Source organism: Miscanthus floridulus, chromosome 15 (genome assembly GCF_019320115.1).
Source record: "Miscanthus floridulus cultivar M001 chromosome 15, ASM1932011v1, whole genome shotgun sequence".
Lineage (NCBI taxonomy): Eukaryota > Viridiplantae > Streptophyta > Magnoliopsida > Poales > Poaceae > Miscanthus > Miscanthus floridulus.
Genome location: NC_089594.1, coordinates 43,845,193 through 43,852,846, shown reverse-complemented (window position 1 = coordinate 43,852,846; position 7,654 = coordinate 43,845,193).

Below are 7,654 nucleotides of genomic sequence, written 5' to 3'. Positions count from 1 at the left end.
CTATTGGCTGGTCGGGGCATACGACACCTGCTGCTCGCTGCTCCTGACATCCTACTCGAGTCTCGGGGACTCTTGTACTGGTCGAGCTGAAGAAGATGGCCCCGTGGATGCCTGGCTGGTCGAGACCGTAGGCTTCACCGGCTGGCTTAAAACTGATGGCGCTTCCAGCTGACTTGGTGATGGCATACCCTGTATAGGTGCTGTCCTGCCTCCACATAGGTTAATGTCGCCAATTATTTTTTTCGACAAGTCCAGCTGGGTCATCTGAAGCTCCTCAGCCTTGTCTAGATCTACCTCCTTCGGGTATCTAGCCTCCAGGCGTTTGAGATCGATCAAGGGGTAGTGAGCACGCACCATGCTTAGTACATGTGCGCCTGTGTACTCACCCGCCTCCTTCACGAACTCTTGGAACCATCCCCATGCCTTTCGGCATCTATCGACCAGTCCGAGCTGTGGCATCCTTGGCACGTCCTCTATAAGCGCTGGATCGATAAGGTTGAGGACTGGCAAAATGCACGTTGCCACTTCGTGGCACCGTTTCTTCCATGCGTCCCGATCCTTGGTGATCTCTTAGCACTGCGCCTTCCAGCCGTCACGTTCTTTTATCACGGCTTCTAGATGCTTCTTGGCATTGACTTTTAAAATTGCAAATCGCACAAGACATTAAAACGTCATGCCACGACAAGATAAGGCGGGCAACAAAAGTGAGCAAGGGGGTCTGGAACACTTACTTTTCAGTTCCTCCTTCATCTTGGTCATGTGGTCCCAGAGCTGCGACTGGTCGTGCACCAGTTTCTTGTTGTCCTCCTTCAGGCGATCACACTCTACGACCGCACAGCTATTCTCCTCTCAGAGACAGACTACTTTGGCTTCTAAGCCTGCATTACGGCTATTACTACCAACAATGCAACAACATTTGTCATGCAATCGTTATGATAAAGTAACTACTTACTTGTTCTTTCCTGCTCTTTGTTATTGAGCTGGATGATCAGGTTCTGGTTCTGCGCCTCTTGCTCTGTCCTCTCATGGTTGGCGGCTTCAAGTTGGTGGCGCAAGCGTTCCACTTCGGCCGCCAGTTCCTTATTGCTTGCTGTGATCCCCTCAATCTGGTCGAAGCACTTCTTTCGGTACCTTGCGATCTTCATTAAGTCCTGCATGTAAAAAGCTAAGTAAGACAGTTTGACTGGATAGCAAGATCAGGTGGTCAAGCAAAGCATACATGGACTTCCGTCACCAGTCGTTTCACCGCCCGTTCAACATTCATAGTCTCTTCGACCTCTGGGATTTCCTCATGAACAACCCATTGGTTGTTCCACCAGCGCGACACATATACATGTTGTCGTCTATCCTGTGGACAGCCTAGGACCTCTTCTACTTCGTCCTCTTTAGCCTCTTCTTTGGGTATCGGTGCTGGTTTGGAGCTAGCAGCTTCTGCGATCACTATGGCCTTCCCACGGGCTATAGCATCGGCAAACGTGCTCTGTGCTCTCGCCTCCATCCGCTGCTCCTCGGTCTGACCCGTTACCCTTGGTGCTGAGGTATCGCCCCCCGTAGGGTTGGTGCTTAGAGCATTTGTGTTTGGCTCGGCTCTTCCCTTGACCCCTTGCTCGGCGACTGTTGTCTGACTGCTGGTGGGCTGAGGCTCTGATGGATTTTCTGCTATGGGTACCTCCATGGATGGTTGTTGCATAGTCTTCTCTGCAATTGCTACCGAAGCCACGCTGCTCCTGGCTAGTTGATCCGGATTTTTGGTGGACACCGACCTAGTACATCCAAGATAAGTTCAGAAGGCAACCATAGTCAATAAAAATGGCAAGCTTACATCAAAGTTACAAATACTTAAATGTTGGAAGCGCGGAATGATGTGGCAAAGGCACGCCTCTTCGGCCATGCTTGCTCCACGTGCTGTGCGGGTGACACCTGGTCTCCCTCTACATCCAGCACTGATGCCGGGGCTTGGTGCTCGACCCCTTCGCCGCTTGTCCTCCGCGCTGCAGTGGTCGGCGATGTGCGTCCCACTGGCACGGAGGAGCCACCTTGCTCCGTCGACTCTAGTTGCCTCCTCCTCTTTCGAGGGACGAGTCGAAAGATGTCTGCATCCTCTGTGTCATCGTCCGACAGTGTAAAGATCGCCTGACGACGCTTGCTGGCCACCGGCCGCTTACCAGCAGCTTTGGCTGCTGCCTCCTCCCTAACTCCGAGCATGGCCCAGTCGACGTCTTCGATCCCAACGCTGGTCTGGGTGGTTGGGTCGGCAACTTGTGGCCAATCTACACTAGGGGGTGGAGACATGAACATTGTTGCTCTAACCCGACCATTAATCTAGGAAACACAAAGGATATAACACAGTAAGTTTCTGTTACAACATAAAACTACGTGTACAAGGCAGGATGATTTACCTTTGGGGGAGGTCGGGCGAGCTTGAAAGCGTGCTCAATGTCGCTCAATCTGACATAATTGGGATCAGCTAAGTTAAATAGCTCTTCAATTCTAGATCTGACTTCGATCTTGTCAAGCGCCTCTTGCCTTGTCCTTGTTGGGTCTACGCTACCTTGGTACTCGTAGCCAGGATGTACCCTCCTCTGGCAGGGCTAGATCCTTTGGCTGATGAAGTTCCCGACCATGCTCGGACCGTCCAGTTTCTTCCACGGGATCATCCCAAGTAGTTCTAGGATCTGTTCTAGGTGCTCGGGCTTCTCTGACCAGCTGGTCCTCTTCTCCGGAATGAACCCCACATCGCACAGTGTGATCGTGTTCGGCTCTTTGCGGATGTAGAACCACTTCTTGTACCAGTCGTCAAGCGACGTGTTCCAAGGGTAGTGCAGTTACTGGGCCTTCATCCTGTCATGAAGGTTGAGGTACACACCTCCAGCTATCTTTGAGCCATCGCTTCCTTTCTTCCGCAAACATAAAAGATGGCGAAAGAAGTCAAAATGGGGCTGGAAGCCGCCATATGATTCACAAAGATGAATGAAGGTGGAGACAAGAAGAATTGAGTTGGGATGTAGATTGTAAATCCCAATCTCGTAATACAGATAGAGCCCCTGAAGGAAAGAGTGCACTGGAACCCCAAAACCCTGCTTGAAGAAATCTTCGAAAACCACAATCTCACCTGGTTGTGAATCGGGGTACCCCTCGCCCTCCGGCGCGCGCCATCCTACGAGTTCCTTGTTGTGGAGTACTCCCATGATGACGAGGTCTTTGATGGTCTGCTCGTTGCTTCTTGACTTCCACCACTCCTTCGCCATGACTCCGGCTTTCTTCTAGGCGTCACTTTTTGCCATGAATCCGGCCTTGCTAATGAAAGCGGATACGGTGGAGGAGTGATTGGTGATAATTTCGGAGGTATTAGGGTTGGCAAGAGGAAGAAGAAGGCTGCTGCGGCGAATGGTAATGGGATTCGGTAAAAAGTAACTTCCAATTCTATACTATATTTAACCAAGAGTTCCACCGTTTTGTCTGCCCGAGATTCTTGGGAGACGTGCGCACGCGCCGTAGATGGTTGTTTTCACAACCTCGAGATCAATGCCAATATATGCGCCTTTTCATTATCAGTGTATGTGCCTCTTCGTTACCAGTGTGAGAGGGCCCACACTAACGCACCTCCTTATAGGTGCCAAGTGACTATTTGCTTGAAAGGACAATAAGGAAGTATGACGTGCTATACCCGTCTACTTTTTTGACCAGATGTGTCAGATTGGACTTGACAGAGTAAGAAGATTAATAAATACACCAAATAATAGTTCAAGTGGCATTTAGTTCCTCGCCGCACGTCTCGTGCTCAGGGATGGTCTAGACCACTATCGTGCTCGGGGACTGCCCAGACCACTACCGTGCTCGGGGACTATCCAGACCACTATCGTACTCGGGGACTGCCCAGACCACTACCGTGCTAGAGGACTTTTCAGACCACTTCCGTGCTCGGGGACTGCTCCGACCACTACCGTGCTTAGGGACTGTTCCGACCACTGCTCGGAGACTGCTCTCCTCGGCTACATGTGATTTGTACTCACATACAGTCGAGAGGCATTTATTTGGACCTTGCTACAAGGCTTATACTTCGCCTTCCAGCAAGCTCAGGGACTACATCGGTACGATGCACCTGCTGGTGCATCTCGTATTGCTTGTACGACGATTGGATTCTTAACTTCAGTGGAAATTCTTTTTAGACCCTGCCACCATGTGCCTACGTCACCTACTACCAGGCTCGGGGACTAAGTGGGCACACTTCACCTTGTGGTGAATGTGTTTATCTTATCGACCCCTACGCTTTGACTGATTGCCAGAATTACTATTGTCCAAGGGTCACTTATATTTCTTTTCAGAAATACAAGTGGGCACACTTGATAAGGAAAGAAATCTTTTTCTTTTTTCTTTAAGAGCACCATGCATTCTTCGGACAACTGGAATCTTCGGCTATAATCGTGGTCTACTGCTCTCTGTTCTGACCAGAATGCTGGCACATTTGATTGGTCAATGTTTCAATCAGTTGGAGATGACATGAAGACGGATTACATTAGTCGAAGGAGATCGAATGGCGTGTTGCAGCATAATACATGGTGCTCGGGGACTAGCTATGGGGGTATTAACCCCTATACCCTTACGGCTAGGCTTGGGCCAGCCTAGATCATGGGGTCCGGTCCACTAGAAGATGACGCGTGGCCCGGCCAACCTGCTCGGAATCCCACGCAAGGTATCAAGGAAGATTTGGAGATCAAGTAAGATCCTGGTCGGTTAGAATAGGAATCCTTATCCGGCCACCTATGGCAATTGTAACTGGCTAGGATTAGTTTCTAGATCTGTAACCCTACCCCCGGACTATATAAGGCGGGCAGGGGACCCCTCTAAAAACATCTCTCATTGACATACGACAATACAATCAGACGCATGATGTAGGTATTATGCCTTCGCAGTGGTCGAACCTAGATAAAACCTCGTGTCTGTCTTGCGTCACCATCTTGTTTGAGGCTTGCGCATCTATCTACCGACAATCTACTACCTTGGGCATACCCCTAGGTTGACTGCCGACCATATTTCATCGACAGCGCACGTCACCAAGAAGACTTCTTTAAGACAGACCACTTCAAGGCCTCAAGACAAAAAGAACCCGAACCGAGCTGTATCTGAGTTCTTTTTGATAAAGAACCCAGGTATAAGCTCGAGAGCCCTTCGATGAAGAATCAGAGCAATTTCAAGACAAGACCCTCTAGCTCCTTGTTCCAAATAGCAAGAGGCTCGGGGGCTACACCAAGATGGGAGTACTTTTTCTTCAAAAAAGCACACACCACTCGAAGATCCCAAGAAGCGCTACATGGTTTCACTCAAGAAAGCACTCGGGCGACCCTTGTTCCTACTCGGCAAGACCTGAAGGAACAAGACGAGGCTTCCAGAGCTCAACCATGAAGTGCTCGGGGGCTTGTTGATGCGGGACCCACGGGATACCCCACAAGGAAGAGAGGAGATCTAGTTTGATTAGGATTCCTCCCATGTAATTCTAGTAGTAATATTACCCTGTAATCCTACTAGGACTCTACTTTGTAAACCGACTAGGACTCTGGCCTCCTGACTATATAAAGGAGGGCAGGGCTCCTTAGATTGGGAGAGCAGAAGAGAGTTAGAGATAACACAACGCAACACTTTACAATCAATCCAATGCAAAGGCTAACGCCGACTAGACGTAGGGCTATTACTCGATCACGGTCGAGGGCCCGAACCAGGATAAATCGACTATCTCTTGTGTTTACCATCGAGTTCTGCATACGCTGAAGCCTGAACAAACTGCCCTGGGTACCCCTGTGGCAGGCTATCGGTGGTGAAACATCGATAGCCACACCACACTTGTTGGCCCTTATTCAATGCTAGATGGATTTTACAGAAAAATCAATCCTGGAGGTACATTTGTGCTCTCAAACTTCAATCTAGCAATGCAGTAACACAGAGCATGTCCAAGGCATCAATAAACCATGAACAGACCATACTTCGTAACTTGACATTAGTAAGTAGCTATGTAGAAATCGTGCAAGGTACCAGACCTATGATTTATTGTGCACTACTTTTACATACATATAGAAGTTTCAGCTTTCTACATGGGACAAACATAGTGGTTGCAAATCACTTTGCTTTTATGCTATGTCTGCATAGGTCCATGATATTTGTTACAGAACCGACCAATTTATAAGAGCACAAGTACAAAAACAATCGCCGAAACGATCAAATTCTCAAACTTGAGCCCATATAAACCTGGTAGTCAACTGAAATCTCGAAGGATTTCAAACCAACTTGCATACAACCAAGATCACAGTAATTCAACATAACATATCGTACGTTACAACATTTCGCAGACGTTCGCAAATAGATTACATCATCATAGAGTCATCGTTATTACAAAACAAGTCTTGTAAACATGCGGAAGCAAATAGTTTAACTCACACACTGAGTTCAAATACACATACTGGTTTGCTGATCATGGCCTGCAAAAGCATTCAGATAAGAGAACAGAGATCATGCCCATGATCTAGTCTTCGTCACCTGCCGGGTGGAGACAATACTTACAGAATCCTTGATATAGAAGGTCATCTGCAACAAGAGGGAATAAACCCTGAGTACAGGAATGTACTCAGCTAGACTTACCCGTCGAAAACCAAACAAATGACACCAAGGATTATGCATAGCTTCATGTAGTGGAGCTGGCTGACACTTTCATTTTGCAGAAAAGCATAAGTAGTATGATCAACTCTTATCCTGACTAGCAGTGACTTTTTAACCATTAACCTGTTAACTACATTAGCATCTATACTAAGCAATCATTTTATTAGGGTGCAAACATTAATAACCATATCAGGTATTCATTGTGGCAACCTTATCATCATCATCCATTTAACCGTATCATTAAATTAATTGAATCTACGTTGCCGCTGCTCAGTCAAGTTCTCACTATCCGGGAGAGACGGCGATTCGAATCGATTCCTATCCAGCTGGAGGGGTATTCCTAAACACAAACTCTACTTCCCCCATTAGGGTCGCAAACAAGTCACCTTTGGTACGATTCAGGAGTCGTGAGTCCAAACAGATTGGCATTCTCAGAGAACCACTCTGCCAAGGTTGTTCGGGACTCTAACCCGCCTTGGACTTATGCCAATGGCTCTCCGCACATCCTTACTACCTCCAGAATGCACGCCACTACTCACGTCCCCGGCCTGAGTCGAGCTACTAGGCTTCGTGGTCGGAACGACTTATCCGGCCAGCTAAGTGTTAGGCTGCGTTCAACATAACATGAGGACGTACGGCGTATCGGTCCTTAAACGACTCAGACGGAGTCACTATGTTCAAACCTACACAAGACCCTGCCCGGTCTTAAGTCATTATTCACATGGTTCTTTTCTACGATAGCTAATATAGCCAACCGTGATCCACCTCATCCTAAAGCTCGCAGGTGACAGTAAATCACCTGACTTCTATCGCACTAAGCATGGCTAAGCATTTAACCCGTTCCTGAACTTCAATAGGATTCCAGTGCGATATCTGAACAAGGAAGGATATATAATGCAGCAATTGGTTCCAACCAATTCCTATACTTAATGCATCATCAACAATAAAAGATACTTAATGTATTTGTAAAAATATGGGAGGCTTAATATGCTCCAGGGCTTGCCTT